We start from the raw sequence: 19709 nt of genomic DNA on the forward strand, positions 1-19709 counted from the left end.
CACAAAAAAAATACAGTTTTATATCTTTATGTTTGAAGCCTGAAATGTGGCAAAAGGTTGCAAAGTTCAAGGGGGCCGAATACTTTCGCAAGGCACTGTATGTGTTCTTTACACACCCAGTGCAGTTAGTTGGTGTAACGAGCACACGGCGTGTAGATCAGGCCACTCCTGCCAGCCACTGAGCCAGCCAGTCGCACCACTGTCGCTAATCACGCAAAAAAAAAAAAAAAAAAAAAAATGCCGTGTCTGCGTTGGTAATTCCAAATTGCATTTGACTACCTCAGCCTAGATTTATGATACACATATAAATATAGTATTTCTGGACAGGTGGATTAATGGGTCTCCTCAAAGGGCTTCTTTATAGGTCAGTGCCTGCAACGTTGTCTCAGCAACGCTACTGTAATCCCCCAAAAAAAAAATCACCTCATCTGCGCCTCAATTCATTACAGCACAGACGGAGAGGAACACAGAAGGGGTAAGAGCACAGTGCTGTGAAAATGATGCCTCTAGTGAGTAATGGAGAGACTTAGACATGGGCCTCCATCACATGCTGTATCTGATCTACTTCCACTGTGAACACGCACGCACAAGTCACTGTACGCGTTAATGTGTGTAAATCTGTGTCATCGTGTGAATTTATGGATTTCTGTAAGTGGGTGGGTATGTAGTAGTATGAAATTGCATTAGTAGCTCCTGTATTCGTTCAACATACAGCGTGAGTGGGATTTTGAAATTGGGATGTTCTGAATTTGTAGAATTGGGGACAAGGCAGCCTTGGACAGGGGCATGACACAGACTTATCTTAAACCTAATTAGATCATGATAATAGCTTTAGGGCCTCGGTGATGAATGGCTGGCCTGTGGATTGGAACCCTTTCTTCCATTTTAGGTGGTTCAGCCGTAGATTTGCAAAGCAGACAGAGCCTAAATGTTAGTACGGTAAGATTTGTGTCAGTTTACAAGTAAAGGTTTTGTATGGGTCTAGCAATGATCTCATCATTTACCCGTTGTTTTTGTGTTGGCACGTCTGTTGGTATTTCATCTGCCCTCTGCAAAGTGCACACCACCCGTACCAGTATCGTCTCCCGTGACATCAGAGATTCCATGAACACCCTGAAACCCTGGAGGGTAAACCCGATTCACTGTGTGTTAGTGATGGGTCATTCTGACGTTTCATTCTCCTTTAAAGCCATGGCTTCTCTTCTGAGCCTCCGTCCTGTAGCGCTAGTCAGCCAGCCCAACGTTTTCCCAACCCTCCCTCGCCTTGCTTTCCCAACCGCCATCCACTTCAACGTTCCGCCGTTCCACGTTCCACATTTCATTCTTCTAAAAAAACATGACATTCCTCTTGGGAGGAAACTTTTCCCCTCAGTGTCAGGTGGGTCATGACGAGTTAATGTTGCTAGGCGACATCTATCTTTTTCCAACACCTTGAGGGCATCTTTTAAATGGAGGAATTTGGTCATTATGTGACATTAACCTCATTAGAAAACAGTCTTTAACTGCTCGGAGATTAAATTGATTTACAGCTGCCATTTCCACTACTGCTCTCGATCAATTGTTAAACTATCCCTTTTATGGGCCCAGACTCCACTGTGTGCCTTTTCTCTCCCTCCCGCTCCTTGTATTAATGCCAGGTATGTATTCCAATAAAGGAGGTGGGAAACCTTTTTTATGCCACTGTGGTGTAATGTGAAAAATCCCCTACATAAGTGAGCCTCTCCCAGGCGCTCACAATAGAGGAATATGATCTGGCTGAGACGGGCGTGTTGGCGCGGTGAATCCATCCGCTCCGTTTGTGTGGCTAAATGTCATCGCTGCGCCTCTCTGCTCCTGACAGCTCAGGTTTATGTGGCCGTTTAAGCCCAACCCGCACGCTGTAGTTCTTTGACAAATCAATAACCCTACCATTTCTGTGCACCATCCGGACCCTCCATCTGGGAGAATTGACCCGCGTGGATTGAGTGATCCCGCCATCCTTTCACCGCACTTTTGACACATAAATAAAATGGGTCATTTTTTTTCTGTCTCAATTGGCCACAGTGTTGATCGTGAGGAATATGGCGCAGGTCACATGGTAGCATCGAGGGGGAGACTGCAGCTAGGAGTCGGGTGGCTGCTATCGCTCACTGGCGCCCCACAAAATCCCCGGAACTTTCCAGCAACGCATTTATTAGAGTGAATGAGTCCGTTCTAAAGAATGGCATTATAAAATAATGTGATCGCTAAATTATTTAAGGATTTTTTTTGCCATAATGCTTCACTTTATAACCACAGAACTATGTACACCCTCTCTCACACACACACACACACACACACACACACACACACACACACACACACACACTGAATTATAGCACATCCATTTAATGTCCTCGTCCAAATTTAGAAAAGGAAAAGATGAGGGAAGGTGGGTGGGTGGTGCAGAGAAGGTGGGGGTGGTGCAGAGAAGTCGAGGGGTGGTGCAGAGAAGGTGGGGGTGGTGCAGAGAAGGTGGGGGTGGTGCAGAGAAGGTGGGGTGGTGCAGAGAAGTCGAGGGGTGGTGCAGAGAAGGTGGGGGTGGTGCAGAGAAGGTGGGGGGTGGTGCAGAGAAGGTGGGGGTGGTGCAGAGAAGGTGGGGGTGGTGCAGAGAAGGTGGGGGTGGTGCAGAGAGAAGTCGAGGGGTGGTGCAGAGAAGGTGGGGGTGGTGCAGAGAAGTTGAGGGGTGGTGCAGAGAAGGTGGGGGTGGTACAGAGAAGGTGGGGGTGGTGCAGAGAAGGTGGGGGTGGTGCAGAGAAGGTGGGGGGTGCAGAGAAGTCGAGGGTGGTGCAGAGAAGGTGGGGGTGGTGCAGAGAAGGTGGGGGTGGTGCAGAGAAGGTGGGGGTGGTGCAGAGAAGTCGAGGGGTGGTGCAGAGAAGGTGGGGGTGGTGCAGAGAAGTGGGGGTGGTGCAGAGAAGGTGGGGGTGGTGCAGAGAAGTCGAGGGGTGGTGCAGAGAAGGTGGGGGTGGTGCAGAGAAGTTGAGGGTGGTGCAGAGAAGGTGGGGGTGGTACAGAGAAGGTGGGGGTGGTGCAGAGAAGGTGGGGGTGGTGCAGAGAAGGTGGGGGGTGCAGAGGTGGGGGTGGTGCAGAGAAGGTGGGGTGGTGCAGAGAAGTTGAGGGGTGGTGCAGAGAAGGTGGGGGTGGTGCAGAGAAGTCGGGGGTGGTGCAGAGAAGTGGGGGGTGCAGAGACGGTGGGGGTGTGGTGCAGAGAAGGTGGGGGGTGGTGTAGAGAAGGTGGGGGTGGTGCAGAGAAGGTGGGGGGTGTAGAGAAGGGAGGGTGGTGCAGAGAAGGTGGGGGTGGTGCAGAGAAGGTGGGGGTGGTGCAGAGAAGGTGGGGGTGGTGCAGAGAAGGTGGGGGTGGTGCAGAGAAGGTGGGGGTGGTGCAGAGAAGGTGGGGGTGGTGCAGAGAAGTCGAGGGGTGGTGCAGAGAAGGTGGGGGTGGTGCAGAGAAGGTGGGGGTGGTGCAGAGAAGGTGGGGTGGTGCAGAGAAGTCAAGGGGTGGTGCAGAGAAGGTGGGGGTGGTGCAGAGAAGGTGGGGGTGGTGCAGAGAAGTCGAGGGGTGGTGCAGAGAAGGTGGGGGTGGTGCAGAGAAGTGGGGGTGGTGCAGAGAAGGTGGGGTGGTGCAGAGAAGTCGAGGGGTGGTGCAGAGAAGGTGGGGGTGGTGCAGAGAAGTTGAGGGGTGGTGCAGAGAAGGTGGGGGTGGTACAGAGAAGGTGGGGGTGGTGCAGAGAAGGTGGGGGTGGTGCAGAGAAGGTGGGGGGGTGCAGAGAAGTCGAGGGGTGGTGCAGAGAAGGTGGGGGTGGTGCAGAGAAGTTGAGGGGTGGTGCAGAGAAGGTGGGGGTGGTGCAGAGAAGTCGGGGGTGGTGCAGAGAAGTGGGGGAGGTGCAGAGACGGTGGGGGTGTGGTGCAGAGAAGGTGGGGGTGGTGTAGAGAAGGTGGGGGGTGGTGCAGAGAAGGTGGGGGGTGTAGAGGGGAGGGTGGTGCAGAGAAGGTGGGGGTGGTGCAGAGAAGGTGGGGGTGGTGCAGAGAAGGTGGGGGTGGTGCAGAGAAGGTGGGGGTGGTGCAGAGAAGGTGGGGGTGGTGCAGAGAAGTCGAGGGGTGGTGCAGAGAAGGTGGGGGTGGTGCAGAGAAGGTGGGGGTGGTGCAGAGAAGGTGGGGTGGTGCAGAGAAGTGAGGGTGGTGCAGAGAAGGTGGGGGGTGGTGCAGAGAAGGTGGGGGTGGTGCAGAGAAGTGGGGGTGGTGCAGAGAAGGTGGGGGTGGTGCAGAGAAGGTGGGGGTGGTGCAGAGAAGGTGGGGTGGTGCAGAGAAGTGAGGGGTGGTGCAGAGAAGGTGGGGGGTGGTGCAGAGAAGGTGGGGGGTGGTGCAGAGAAGGTGGGGGTGGTGCAGAGAAGTCGGGGGTGGTGCAGAGAAGGTGGGGGTGGTGCAGAGAAGGAGGGGTGGTGCAGAGAAGGTGGGGGTGGTACAGAGAAGGTGGGGGTGGTGCAGAGAAGGTGGGGGTGGTGCAGAGAAGGTGGGGGTGCAGAGAAGTCGAGGGGTGGTGCAGAGAAGGTGGGGGTGGTGCAGAGAAGGAGAAGGTGGGGGTGGTGCAGAGAAGTGGGGGTGGTGCAGAAGGTGGGGGTGGGGGTGTGGTGCAGAGAAGGTGGGGGTGGTGCAGAGAAGGTGGGGGTGGTGCAGAGAAGGTGGGGGGTGCAGAGAAGGTGGGTGGTGCAGCAGAGAAGGTGGGTGGGTGGTGCAGAGAAGGTGTGGGGGGTGGTGCAGAGAAGGTGTTGGGGGCGGTGCAGAGAAGTAGGGGGTGGTGCAGAGAAGGTGGGGGCGGTACTGTGAAGGTGTTGGGGGCGGTACTGTGAAGGTGTTGGGGGGGCGGTGCTAACTCCATCACGCGACTACATTTAGGTGTCAGGCTCCTCTAGCCATCCTGACTTTAATATAAATAGATATAAATCAACATGCTGGGCACTGTGTTTTACCCGCTATCAACATATGAGCGCTACATATTCACCCACACCTCCTCAACATACGTAGGGGGTGGCGGTGAAGGCATTTTCTGCGGCCGGGTTAGAAATAGCTGCTAGGTGAACTAACCTTGGTGTGGCATGTCAGGGGCCCCACCTCCAGAGTGTCCACTGCTGCCCTGCCACTCTCCCCCTGTGACCTGCCTCCTGGCTGGGTTGCTGCAGTCCTGCCACCACCACCACCACCCAGGCTCAGCTCAGGGCTGCTGCCACACACAGCCCCTCTAGTCAGATCCTCTGGTGCCTAATTAGGGAGGAGGGATGGCGGAATGGAGGGATGGAGGGAAGGAGAGCCAGCTTGGACTTTAAGAGACTAACCCACCTCTGCCATAACGGAGCACTTATGGGATTAAAGGGGCATTAGCGTTGATATGCCCATGTAGGCCGTCTGTATATTTATATAGGGCCAGATGATGCAAACTGAGAGGCAGCCACGACAACTGTTGTCTGTGCACTCATCATTATTATAATCACCTTCATCATCATCATGTTCATCATCATCACCCCACACAGATTGCATCATGGGAATAACTGTGTGGTGCCACCAGACGTGTGGGGCTTATTCCATGTGAGCGACACTCTTTCTCCGCTCTCTCTCTCTCTCTCTCTCTCTACACCTCTCTGTCTACCCCCTCTCTGTCTACCCCCTCTTCTTCCCTCACACTCGCTCTCTCTTTCTCTCTCTCTCCCTCTCTTAACCCCCTCTCCTCCTCCCCCTCTCTCTAAATGCCTGACTCACTCCAGAGTCTCAGACAGACTGTGACGCTCTGCTTAGCTCTGGTCTGGTCTACTCTGGGTCCTGGAAGGAAATTGCTGAGCCTCCACCCCCCCCTTCTCTCACCCCCTCCTGGAGGATTTCCCTATTAAGAGGGAGAGCCGCTGTGAAGGACCTAGAGGAGGAAAAGGTGAGTCTACTGTACGGTAATAACCCCAGCACACAATCGCTCCTCTTCTCTGTTATCTATCTGTCTGAATCTCTCCATTGACTGATCCATTTATGGGGACCTTTTTTTTTTTTTTAAAGGTACTTTTCAACTGTAACCTTCCAGTCTTGGTCCCCGTACGGTCCCGGAGAGAACATTTCAGTCATGCACATACATACAACATGCAGAAAATATTCATCACACAGAGTGCATATTAAAGTCGCTAAATAACATTGTGACAGTTTGTTATTTACAACCTACAAGCTTTTTTCTCCTGAAATGTAATCAGACATTAGTAAATATGCTGACTCAGAAAGGCTCGTTTTCGCCAACTGTTTATTGGTTACTCTCCGCTTATTTATGTGCGTCCTACTAAACAAAGACCTCCCAGCAAAACAAAGAACAACAGTGTTAAACGTTGCCGAGTGTTTGATCTTGACATGTCTAAAGTGACCACAGCTATCCCAACTACAGAGGGCTGGATGAGTGTTGTGGTCAGTGGCAAAATGCTGTGTGTGACATGTTGCGCTATACTAAAACTCAGTCCCATATCGTTTGGCTTTCAAACGGTTTCATTTCGTTTGTCTCTGCTTGGAGCCGGACACTTGAGACAAGAAAAAGGAATACAAAAAAAAAGCTCAAATACACATTATCCTTAAATGGAGTAGGATCAATTCTGGAACAAAGCATTTGAGAAGGGAAAAATACATATGTGGGGGGGGCTGTCTTTTGATGTAAAGTGTTGACATCTGTGCTTGGTTCTGGGAGTGCGGGGGTCGGAGTGTGGTTTGACTCCGGGGTCAGGTGCCCCCCCCTCTCCCCCACAGCTGCCCCTTGCTAAATGGAAACGAGATGTGATATTGTTCTGTTCTAGTCATCACGGGCATCTGATGTCAATTTCACACAGTGGTGGGACCCTCCACAAGCTGGTCCATAACACCAACCACACTAGTAATAAACAAAATCAAGATAAGAACACACACACACCCTTCCTCTCTGTGTCTCGCTATCTCTCGCTGTCTCTCTCTCTCTCTCTCTGTCCTCTATCTCTTCCTTTCCCTCTGTTACATTCTCCTGATCTATATATCTATCTCTCTCTCTCTCCTTCCCCCTCTATCTCTTCCTTTCCCTCTGTTACAGTCTCCCGATCTATCTCTCTCTCCCTCCCCCTCTATCTCTTCCTTTCCCTCTGTTACAGTCTCCCGATCTATCTCTCTCTCCCTCCCCCTCTATCCACACTGGGATAAGTCATGAGGAAATTGATGCCCATGTTTCGTGCGACCACCTGTTCATTCTGGATACAAGTCTAAGAACCCAGTAAGGGTTAACCCTCTTTGGGGAGCGAGTGGGGGAGGTTGTTGGCACCCCAGTCAGAAACGTGCCCCCACGAGTGGCAGGCTGGCTCAGAACGTCCGGCTTGTTGGGACGGGAGCCCACTCCTGGACCGCTCCACATCTCCCCCCAAATCCTCCAGTCACTCCAAAGGGAGTCAGCATGCTGCCCCTCCATTACCCCCCCCTTCGCCCCTATCCTATCCCAACTAGGCCATCATTGTCCCGGTCAATTTATATGAATCTATCTACGTTTGGAAGGACTCTTACTGTATGAAACCACAATGTTCTCGGAAGGCTGCATGATCACCAACACGGGTAGACTATTATTCGTGAAAAACAAAATAAATATAACATTTAATATGATATCACATTTCATTTATATTCGTTGAACCCATTGGCTGTAGGTGTGATGACTGAACGTGACGTCTGGAACCACCCGGCAAACAGTGTGCATCTGAAATGACAATCAATGGTGGCGCACTTGAAGCACACAAGTCCGAACACAAGCCACTAGCGAACAATGGAGGCGGGGAAGAGGCGCTGTGTTACCTGTAAGCGTGAGAAGACTCTACAGCATGTCCAAATCACCTCCCGCCACCACCATCTTGCCACTGCTCATCAAACTCACACAAAGTCATAAGACCGAAAAATAGGAAACCATTCTCACTAAAAATCTTCATAATCATCTCCTGAGAGAAAATAGCGATCTTCTCTTTCAACTGAAAAAGGACAAATATTTTAAGAGGCAATGAATTTTGGTGGAGCTGAATAGGATGTTGGTACATGTTTTACTAAAGGAAATATAATGGCATACTATTATTAGATCACATTAATCATGACTGTGCCAAAGGCACTGACAGCAGCACTGAAAAGGATTGAAAATGTTGGTAATGGATATAAATTACCCATTGTGTGATAAAAGGATTTCTTCACTAAGAAGGTAGGGATAAAACAGAAATCTTCTGAATGCATGTGTATAAAATATTGAATAATACAGGTTATCGGAGTGGGATTAACATTTTAAGGGAATCAGATAGTAATAGTGCAAGAACGAAAAGTGGATCAAATCCATCCGGTTAGAGAGGAGAGAGTGGCGAGGTAGGAGAGTTGTTTTGACAGAGGTCTGTCAGTTGGCACGGCGATAATGAGTCACATCTCTCTTATACGGTTATTTATTGCCGACTTGGCTAGCAAACAAAAGATCAATAATTTGGAGCAAATCTAATGTTGTCCCTGGCGCTAATGTGGTCATCCATCACATCTGCCATCTTTATGTGGGAGATGGACTGAATTTGTGTTTATTTGAGATCAAATGCAATTATAGCATATAGCTTTAATAACATCTGAGCCCCCCTGTGAATATGTGTGGGTTTTTGATCATGTGTATGCATATACAGTAGGCTTGTGAGATGTGTCACATATGTGTAAATTATAATATATTTACTGACATAAGACGTGTTCTAAACATTTTGTCCACATCAATCTTCATTTCGTTCCACAGTCCCACATTTTGAAATATGAAGTGTGTCAACAGTCCATCCCCCACAAGACGGCAAGCACACAAACATCCCTTCACACAAATACACACGCAGCACGGCCAGTCCCCCATTGAGACAACACAGAGCTAGTGAGGAGATCCCTCACTGACAACAAGCCCTGGGTGAGCCAGCCTAAGTCCACCTGGGCTCTGTCTGACTGTCAGCCTCTCAGAGTGAGGTATGAGTCTGGCGAATGACAGACAGAGGTCATCTGTCACAGAGGATCCCTCCTGCCTAGGTGTTGCCCCACGGCAGGCACACCTCCGGAGAGGGGCAGGACCCTCGCAGGTAGACTAATAAGCCCAGGCAGAAGACACAGGAAGAGGCCCCACAGAGCCCCATAGCACCTCCTCACACGACATCCCTCTCCCACCGTCACAGGCGCAGGACACTAACCTGACAACCTGCACTGCGCTTGATGTCTGGTGTACACCACGAGCCAAATAGAAGCCATTTAAACTGGTACAGTCCTTAAAGAAAATACATCAATTCAAATTGTAGATAGGTGTTGGTTTTGAAATGAATGGGAAATATGGAAATGTCAGTTGGGTCCAATTTCTCAGTCTCACCTCTAAGTGGTATAAAATAAATACAGTAAGCATGTTCCTCACCTAACGTGTTTTCTTTGGGTCTTCTAATTGACATCCGTAGATCACTGGAAAAGCAAACAACAGAGAGAGAGAGAGAGAGAGAGAGAGAGAGAGAGAGAGACAGAGAGACAGAGAGAGAGAGAGAGAGAGAGAGAGAGAGAGAGAGAGAGAGACAGAGAGAGACAGAGAGAGAGAGAGAGAGAGAGAGAGAGAGAGAGAGAGAGAGAGAGAGAGAGAGAGAGAGACAGAGAGAGACAGAGAGAGAGAGAGAGACAGAGAGAGACAGAGAGAGAGAGAGAGAGAGAGAGAGAGAGAGAGAGAGAGAGAGAGAGTGTTAATGACACACCAACAGACTCGTCTCCAAGAGCAGCATCATAAATTTCGCACAAACAGGAAATCATTAGCACCACAGATAAAAACAGATCAGGATCTCAGTTCAATACAATCAAATACATCCTGTCTATCGCATTACAAGAAAACACTGAGAGAGAATACAACTTGAGAAACATGGGTTGGCATCATCTTAGGGATTTAGAGGTTAGTTAGTAAATAGTAAAGACGGATTGAACAATAAACTAGGAAATGTATGACAATACGGTAATGGAGAAATAGGCTAGTCTACAGCCTAGACTACAGATATCGCACCCAAAAGTCCCTCATAGTGAGCTCCAGAGTTTTGCCAGGGGATTTCATGAAACTAAACAGTATGTCAAAGATCCCCACAACATAAGATGTCTCCCCTAAACACCACTGTCATGTTCCCTTCGCTTTCCTTTCTTCCCTTCTCAGACACGACTTTGGGTAGAGGAAAGAGGTTTTCCCTGAGCGTTTTTTAAGATGTCATTTTTAAACATACATATCAAAGCTCCAGAATGACGGATGTTTTACTCCTGCGACTCTGCTCTCGTACAATGTGGCTTTGAGTAGGGAAGGAACTCAAAGACGTTCTGAGATCTCTTCGCAATCCACATCCTTGGGCCGACTGGCAATACATCATTTGTATTGATGCAATATTAAATTTCAATATCGCATGTCAAAAGGTAGAAAATGATAGATCATAGCCTAACTAAATGAATTATTAAAGGGGTGTGCTGGCTGTGCTATCGGCTTCTCTTACAATCAACTGTGTCTGAAAAGTACAGTTTGATACTGGCAGCATTTCAACGTTATTTTTTCTCTCCTAGTTTTCTTTTCTCTCTCTTAAGTTTTGGATCAATCAAATTGTACTTGTCACATGCGCCAAATACAACAGGTGTAGACCTTACAGTTAAATGCTTACTTACAAGCCCTTAACCAACAATGCAGTCTTAAGAAAAATAAGTGCTATGTAAATAAATAGATAATAAAAAATAAAAATAAATGTTTTAAATAAAAGTAACAAATAATTAAAGAGCAGCAGTAAAATAACAGTAGTAAGGCGATATACAGGGGGTACCTTCACAGAGTCAATGTGCGGGGGCACCGGTCAGCTGAGGCAATTGAGGTAATATGCACATGTAGGTAGAGTTAAAGTGACTACGCATAGATAACAAACAGAGAGCAACAGCAGCGTAAAAGCGGGGGGGTGAAAATAGTCTGGGTAGCCATTTGATTAGCTGTTCAAGAGTCTTATGGCTTGGGGGTTGAAGCTTTTGGACCTAGACTTGCCACTCCGGTACCGCTTGCCGTGCGACAGCAGAGAGAATAGTCTATGACTAGGGTGGCTGGAGTCTTTGACAAATTTTAGGGCCTTCCTCTGACACCGCCTGCTATAGAGGTCCTGGATGGCAGGAAGCTTTGCCCCAGTGATGTACTGGGCCGTACACACTACCATCCGTAGTGCCTTGCGGTCGGAGGCCGAACAGTTGCCATATCAGGCAGTGATGCAACCAGGTAGGATGCTCTCGAAAGCGCAGCTGTAGAACATTTTGAGGATCTGAGAACCCATGCCAAATCTTTTCAGTCTCCTGAGGGGGAATAAGCTTTTTCGTGCCCTCTTCACGACTGTCTTGGTGTGTTTGGACCATGTTAGTTTGTTGGTGATGTGGACACAGAGGAACCCGAAGCTCTCAACCTGCTCCACTACAGCCCTGTCAATGAGAATGGGGCCGTGCTCGTTCCTCCTTTTCCTGTAGTCCACAATCATCTCCTTTGTCTTGATCATGTTGAGGGAGAGGTTGTTGTCCTGGCACCACACTAGTAATGAACCTGGATTTGTGTCACCTAAAAATGTCAGAAAATCTAAAAACCAATTGAGCACTACTAACAATAATCAGACCTTTCCAGTTAGTGATTGTCTGTCCTGTTCAATGAAAACTGTTTCCGAAGCACTACATTTGCTGCCAAAGAATGAAGAGCAGGATTGATATAATGACATATTTTGAGTGGTATGAGTTGTGTTTTCTATGAAATACATTATGTCCCTGGAGCTTTATCTCTCTATTTCCCCTGGTAAAACCCTGAAACCCTTTTTTTTTTGTTTTTGATTTGCCCATATTACACATGGCCTCCATTCTAGGTCAGATCTGTATCAGAAGTTCATGCATTTACAACAGAAGCCATGTGGAACATTTCAGAGCTTGTGATTCTACCAGGGAGCCAGAAGAGGGTCTGAACCTCTTATGATCCTTGTACTTTAAAGAGTTAGAACAATGAAATAAAAGATAAAGAAGTGTTAACGATACATTTAAAGGAGTATTATTGTCAGGGAAAATACTAGTGGCACACTGACACCCGAAGATATAGTACATCACGGTTAGTATATTCAGTGGCGTGTATTCATGGAGGCCAAGGGAAGCCAGGCTTCCCCAAAAACTTTACCAAGAAAAATAAATCATATATACAGTATTTGTAATGTATCTTTCGTCTCTTTATGTTTCATCACTTTCCTAAAATTTGCAAAAGGCTGACTGTATCTCACCAGAGAACGCATCTGCGCGAGCGAAACAGTGCCACTCTGTCTCTTTATATGTCTATTTGATGCTTTCTGGTCAAAAAGAGCATGACATTGTTGCAGCCTGTAGCATTAAATGAAAGAGAAACCAGCAAGCATTTGGCCTCCCTTTATCATTTAAAAAAAAATAAAAGAATAGCCAATCAGCGATGAGCTACACTAAGTGAACTCAACTGTGAATAGTCCTGGCACACCAAAAATAAGTGTCAAGGGAAGCCAGTTTGGATTTGGATTCACACCAATCACATCAAAAGCAAAACATAATTGACAGAAAAAACTTGAATTGTTGCATCTCGTTATGACGTTGTCCCCCGGTGGCTTGCTGGCTAGCTAAAATGGTCCCTTTCCTATATTAAATGGACGGAGATAGGGATTTGGACTTGTGGTTTTACTTAATTCTCTGTACTGGCCAATGATTTTAATGACAATTTTGATCCAACCATAAATGTGTACATTGTGCTCCTGGCCTGAGAGGATGGAAGTTCAATATGTAGCTAGATGTAGTAGACTAATGTTAACTAGTTGGCTCATCATTGCCCATGAAAGGAAGTTAGGCAAGCGAGCAAAGCTAAAAAGTGTGTACTGTATGAGTCAGAGACTGTTTCATGAACATGAAAGAGAGTAGGATGGCATTGGCGTTTCAATACAAGTAGGGTGAGTCAACATGTTTTTTCTACTTGCACGCACGCACACACACACACACACACACACACACACACACACACACACACACACACACACACACACACACACACACACACACACACACACACACACACACACACACACACACGCACGCACACACACACACACACAAGCACACGAACACACACAGAAATCAGAACTATGGACAACCACATTATATTTAGCTTATGTTGATTGGACTAAATCGTTTTTGGTATCTTTTAGTTGTCACTGTATTAGACTAAGCATAGGTGATTTGATGATGTTGAAATGTTGAAGTTGAAATGGTGCTGGAATAGTGGAGGCAGCTCCTGTTTTCTTTGAGACTGGTGGTAACACTCCGTGGCTCTAAATCAACAGTTGTTTAGAAGTCAGAAACATTAACCTGCTTGTCCATGCTGTAGGTCATGTGACTGTTTGTTAAATGCAATATACTTTGTGGACTTCACTGGACAGATGTTGCTCTCTGGTTTTGTGATGAAACAAAGGTGTGGTTGAATTTATTCTGCCACAGTGTCTTCTTAATGTCTCGGCCTTTAGGCCTATATATCACGGTGTCAAAGCATATGAACTAGCAGGTTATTGAGCAAACAACACAATTATCACAACACATAGGTTGTAATCTGCTCTTTTAGTGTTGGGGGTGACAATGACATCATAACCTCTGAATGTTTTAATTGGAGGGTCCAGATTGTTGTACTGGTGACCCCGCAGAAGTCATGGCCACCATTAGCGTCCAGATCGCATGCTAACAAACAGAATCTGTGCATGTTAGCTGGCGAAAATTCAATTTGAGGTCTTTGTCTGCCTGATGCCTTGCCCTAACGATGGTCTCCTTTTTTTTCTTAAACAACAGAACACAGAGGAGTCGTTAGGACCCTCTCTTCATTACTTCAAAAAACCAATCATTAGACACCAGAGTATATACGTAATTAGAAAATCACTTCCTTTGCAATCCTGGCTAAGTAGTTTACATACTGTAATTACAGGGACAAAATCAATTTTTAATCATTTCACTGATTGGGCTCATCAGCTCAGTAGGAACATTGTATCCTGCTTGTTGTGCGAAAGCAACATCTGGGCTAAAACAATTACCCCTTTGTGTTCCAAAACTATTCAGAAACAGGCTTTCTGCAGCACCCGATGACTGTCATGTAGCCCGACTGCAGCCATCTCCCCCTGCCCTTGACTTGAGCATGGAGGATCGCGTTTAAAGCCTTATAAATCAATACTCTATAATAAGCTGCTCTTGAGAAAAAGCAGCATACTGCTTTTTTTTACACCTTTAGTTTTGTCTTCCTGTTGTTGTCGGTGGTGGTGTTTTTTGTTGTTGCTGCTTTTCACACAAATAAAAAGAGAAACATATTTCTGTTTTTTCCCCTGAATAAATATCCCCTTTCTTACTATGTGTTCCATTCAGCTTGCAAATAGAGTATTGTTCATATCTCATGTTCACAAAGCAAATATGTGGCTTTATGATAATTACTGGTGTTACAGAGTATTAACGAAGTAGAGAGACTGGATGAGTACTTTCCATGTTTGGTTAGGTGAGAAAATAATCTGACGTATCAAACTTCAAACAAATGTCTTCCTGATATGTTTCCCCCTTCAGTGACTAACAAAATGCTTTGTATTCCTGTCTGCAAGATGCAGGATCGATCCGCATTCGTCTCAACTCTCCTTTCGCTCACTTTGGAAACTGAGGAAATCAGATTTTGGAAAAAAGAAAATGAGTTAATGCATTGATCACTCTCGGTGTATGCAAATCACATTTGCTTCAATTTTTTACTGATCAATAGGGTTAATTAAGAGATTCATTTTAACTGCACTTTGGAATCCTGCTTGAGCGTCGACCTCGGAAATCATCCCGCTGTCCCTCCGTATCCATGGAAATGAAAGGCGCGTAAGAGAGGCCATAAATCTGAAAATCCAATTTGACCATGAGCACGGGCGCAACAGTAAAATATGAAAGCAAAGACAGCTCACAGGTAGATCATCAGTTATATGCCAGTGAGGCAACATTTTAAAAAGTTTATACAGAGACTTTATCACTAAAGGCAGGGCCATCCAAAAATAATGTGGTGAGTAGGCTAGTTCCAGGGTCGTCCACAGGTTGAACTTTGACCGCGGTTATGGATGACATTGATCAGAGAAAAGTTGCCACTATTGGTGGCCTGGCTCCCAACGAGTATGAGTGCCATGTGTGGCAGCGAGACTACCACACGGCAGTGGTGCTGGTAAACGAGATTAATAATTGACGCTTTTTTACAATTATTATTATTCCCAAAATGCTCTTTTGTGATTTGCTTTGAAGGGGGAGCGCTGGGAAGATCAGCCCGCGAAAGGGGGGCGCTCATTTGGAGAGCTTTTCCAATTATACAATTAGTCAGGAATGTAGGGCAGCAGCCTCTGTGTTCCGATCACTCCGACCCTGGAAAGCAAGAGCCTTTTTCTTCCTCGCTGGTCGTGTACAATAAAATAAATAATCTTTATTTTTTTTAAAACACATATCCGAGGCCTGGGCACCAGCGAAAGTCCGGGTGGACGCCGCGTAGGCGCATCCCAAAAGAGCGAAACGAACAAATGGTGACCTTATTCGTGCCGATTGCGTGCGAACGACCAATGCAATACACTCTATGCTAACAGACAAAGTCAAGGGGTCAGGGTTTTCTGTTTAAATACCGCTCTCTGAGTTGAAAGGCTTTTTGTGCATTTTTTCCCCTTCCTATCGGTACAGTGTGTTGTGGGTTGATTGGGTGGCTTTGGCAAAGGACACCAACAAGTCCTAATTGTGCATGTGAATCTCATTTATTTATTTATTTTTTGAGGGTGAAGAGATTTTAATTTGATCATTTTTCCTTTTGATTGTCCTCATCCTATGCCTGGTACTAAGTGTACTAGTTTAATATTTAAAAAAAAAACAACACAAAAAACAACTAAGTACCATCTGTTTCCCTGTGGATTTTCTGTCATTTTTCTTTACTGATTACAGTGATGACTACACGACCCTCTTCAATAATTATCCTGCAATAAAAAAAGCTAAATAATTATTATCATTATAACTCCTTATCAAGACTGTCGCTCCTTCAACTAATTCTTATCCAAAGTGTCAGAGGCAAAATGTGTCCCTTGGATGCCAATCATTTCTTATTTATAACAGCATGATGTATTCTCACAACAGTGGCAGGCTGAGCTAACTGAATCCATCCAAAGGCTGTGGTGGGAAAAGTCCCCTCATACGGATCAAACTGCTATAAGCTAACCCATAAACGAACCCTTCTGCTGTCTCGACATACCTACATGATTCAAATAGACTCGACATTCCTCTTTTACATGATGTCTATGGAACGTCAATAGCACATACTGGAGGAGAGAGTAGGTGAGTTGAGAAGTATGGTACGCATGTATGGAATCCCCTATGTAGCTAGTCCCTGTACTTGTGATGGCCCCGATATCATTTGGAGAAAGCCTGAAGGTTGCGTGCATGTGTGCCTTGTGTGAGAATGAGTGTGAGAATGCGTCAGGGAGAGCATGTGTTTGTGATGGATCCAATATGACTGAGATCTGTCTCACATACCTCTGATGCCGCACAAGCCAAAAGACTGACTCGCTATTTTAGATTTGACTTATACATCTCAGCATGCAAATGCAGTCCAAAACACCAGCGACAATTACCAAGGCTATTACACTGTTACAACATAGCACACATGTTTGAAATACGTCATTCAATGTCATCTAAGATTTAAATACTTTTGAGTTGCTCTGTTTACAAATAAAAATACACACGATGAACTAAGCAGATCTATATTTTCAAATGATAAAAAGTACAGCATCATTGGTGTACCAAGGCTGTCTGATAATTTGACTTGGGAGTCCCACAGGGTATATAAGACAGCTGTCATATAATTCAAGCTCAAACAGGAGAATATATATTTTTTCAATAAATGTTATAGCTAGAATTTTCCAGCTTCAAGAGAAAAGGTTTCCATTGATTAGCACTTTACAAGCAATCCATTTTTACAAACCGGCTTGACCTCTCTCACTGGACGAGGGTCTACTATGAATTAAAAGAAAAGAAAGTCTTGTCAATAATTCCAGGGAAGGGATTGTGGGCAAGGAAACGGGAGAACATGCAAAGAAAACGAGATGTATAGAGTGAGAACGAGAAAAGAATGGTAGAATGAGAAAAGAGATGTGTGTGTGTGTGTGAGAAAGATAGAGGACGTTAAGTGATCTCACCTATATACATCGTGACTGTGAAGAGAGAGAATACATATTTTGAGATGATGTTGAGGAGGACATTGCAAACTGCTGGCAGACCCCGTCAGCCGAGCCCTGATGCAGACAGATCCTTCACCCTCTATGTCACATGATCTACCATCAGTCTCAGAGATGGGGATATATCGCCACCAGCTCCAGAAATAATGGGTGCACCTGTTTACCGTGTCACCTCTGTTTGCTAATTGTCTCCTTGAGCTACATTGGGGAAGTAAATGCGTCTCGGCTTTTGACAGGCGGGCGTTTATTTAGAAATCACATTACTTCCAGCGCAATTGTTCTTTTTTGTGGGGGGTCTAGGAAAGTTAAATGAGAGTGCTGTGCTACAGATTTCACTTCCTGATTAGGGGGGTGACAGCGCTGAGCTGAAAAGTTCACATCCACTTGTTCAATCCCCCCCCCCAGAACCATGCCAGAGAGGAGGGGGAGTGTGACAGACATCTTTAATATCCTGCTCTTTACGTGATCAATCGGGGTGCCACTGATCCATACCTGCAGTACTGCCACCTCACCGACGTAGCTCGGGAAGAACACAGACAGGTTTGCAGAGGGGGGGGAAGACAAGCGCCTGTAAACAAAGCAGACAAACCAGGAAATTCAGTGCCGATGCTATTGAAGTTAGACAAGAATGCACAATAGTGACAGAGAAAACATCACCAAAATACCCGTTACAGTAAATACTTTCCAAACATTTGATCCTTTTCATAAAATTCTGCAAACTACTGCAGGCACAGTAGCATAAGTACAGTAGCACAAGTACAGTCATTACATAGAGAAGCCTAAACGAAATAAAAGTGTGGTTAAAACGACAGTAAGAACAGGTGTGGTCCATGGCATATGGTATGGAAAAAAGACTGAGAAGGGTTGCATTTCCGTTTGATAGTCGGAACAGAGGCTACTAGGTCCTCCAAAACGGCACGCGCTACAAAACGTGAAACAAACCTTCAGCGCACAGAATGTTACCCGATCCAACTTTTAAAAGGCCTGCCGCTTCACGCAAGACAAATAATCAGGTCGGCATAAGCTATGTGAACTACATGCCCTGCCCTCCATCTAAAGTGGCGTGTAACCCAGTGAGTAGGTTTGGGTGTAGGCCTCACATCGAGTCAGAGTGAGTGGGGCTGGTGCAAGAGCTGGGGCTGAAGCTGGGGCAGGAGCTGGGGCTGAAGCAGGGTCACATATGTGGTTCTCAAAGAAGACCACCCCAGGAGCCTGCAAAGGGAATTCTAATCACCACTACTATTTCAATAGTAAAACCAAGAGGAAAACGCACACACACACACACACACACACACACACACACACACACACACACACACACACACACACACACACACAAAGGCACACTTGCCTTAAGTCACATTCTAAATTGGCTCCCAGGAGCATTTTCCCTACCTTGTTCACCAAAGGCATTGTGTATGTTTTCTGAGTGCTTAGCATATGCCGGGTAACATGAGATCTCTGCGCAGACTCACATTGTTTCCAGAAGTTGCGTTATTTTCTCCTTTAAGTATTTCCCATCAGGAGCTTAATTAAATTCAAAACAGTTCACATATATCTATTATGCTGGATTGCACAAGCTGCCCACCCTGCAAGCCTCGATAGAGACGCAAGACCGGGGAGCAACAAAAAGGAGAGGATAACAAAAACAATGTCAACGTAAAGAAACAGAGAGAGGAAACTCCTGTTCTCAGATTCCTGTGTGTCGTGGATGAGACTTTGCTACTCTGGGGACTTTTAGATGTTCTTGTGAGAGGGTTGAGTTGGGGAGTTGGGTAGGTCACCTCTCCTGTCTTAGAAAGAGTCAGCTCAACAGTCATGGCGTACCCAATAGTTGATACTAGGGGGTAGTGGTGTGGTCAACGATGGCGTGAGAGTCGGGCCATACGGTAAAAAGGCCCATGAACAACAGTTTGGAAGGGGTGAAGGACTTTAAGCAGCTTCTGCCTCACTAGTTCTCCAGAATGTATAGACAGAGCATGCAGGAAGTACTCTAACATTCATTTTTTTTAGACAAGATAACCTTTGCTGTATTTACCCTGTTAAACATTGTGTTCTTTTAATGCTATGCTTGATACACAGGGGGTGGAAACAATGTGTATAGCACATGCAGTGTTTAAGCAGGGGAATGGCAGTCAAGAGCATACGGGTGTGGATTCTACCCACACTACACCCACCCATTCCCCATCCCAATACTACACCAGCCTGGCAGACGGAGTTAACATTTTAACTGAAAATATTCCTTGCCTCCAATAGTCCAATGTAATTCATTTTCCATCTCTGTTCATTAATCATTGTTAAAATTAGTGATCCATTTCTTCCACTCTGCCATCTGCACTCAGCTTCGTTACAAACATGACACCTTCCCGCATAATAAAAGCTGACAGCAACGAGGATGCC

The 19709-nt window shown here is 46.2% G+C and overlaps 1 protein-coding gene across 6 annotated transcripts in view; it reads right to left on the reverse strand.

Annotated features, from left to right (window-relative positions):
* Nucleotides 1–19709, reverse strand: part of LOC112249061 (zinc finger protein 536-like) — a 192789-nt gene that overhangs the window by 155609 nt on the left and 17471 nt on the right. For 5 of the 6 annotated variants that reach the window (XM_042320923.1, XM_042320922.1, XM_042320924.1 and 2 more), the window contains exons 2-3: nt 17802–17877; nt 9437–9480 (exon numbers count right to left, since the gene is read on the reverse strand). The gene's annotated coding sequence lies outside the window, so the exon portion shown is untranslated. The remainder of the gene's footprint in view (nt 1–9436; nt 9481–17801; nt 17878–19709) is intronic. The other variant, XM_042320925.1, reaches the window with a different exon arrangement.

This window comes from Oncorhynchus tshawytscha, linkage group LG04 (assembly GCF_018296145.1).
Source record: "Oncorhynchus tshawytscha isolate Ot180627B linkage group LG04, Otsh_v2.0, whole genome shotgun sequence".
Taxonomy (NCBI): Eukaryota; Metazoa; Chordata; class Actinopteri; order Salmoniformes; family Salmonidae; genus Oncorhynchus; species Oncorhynchus tshawytscha.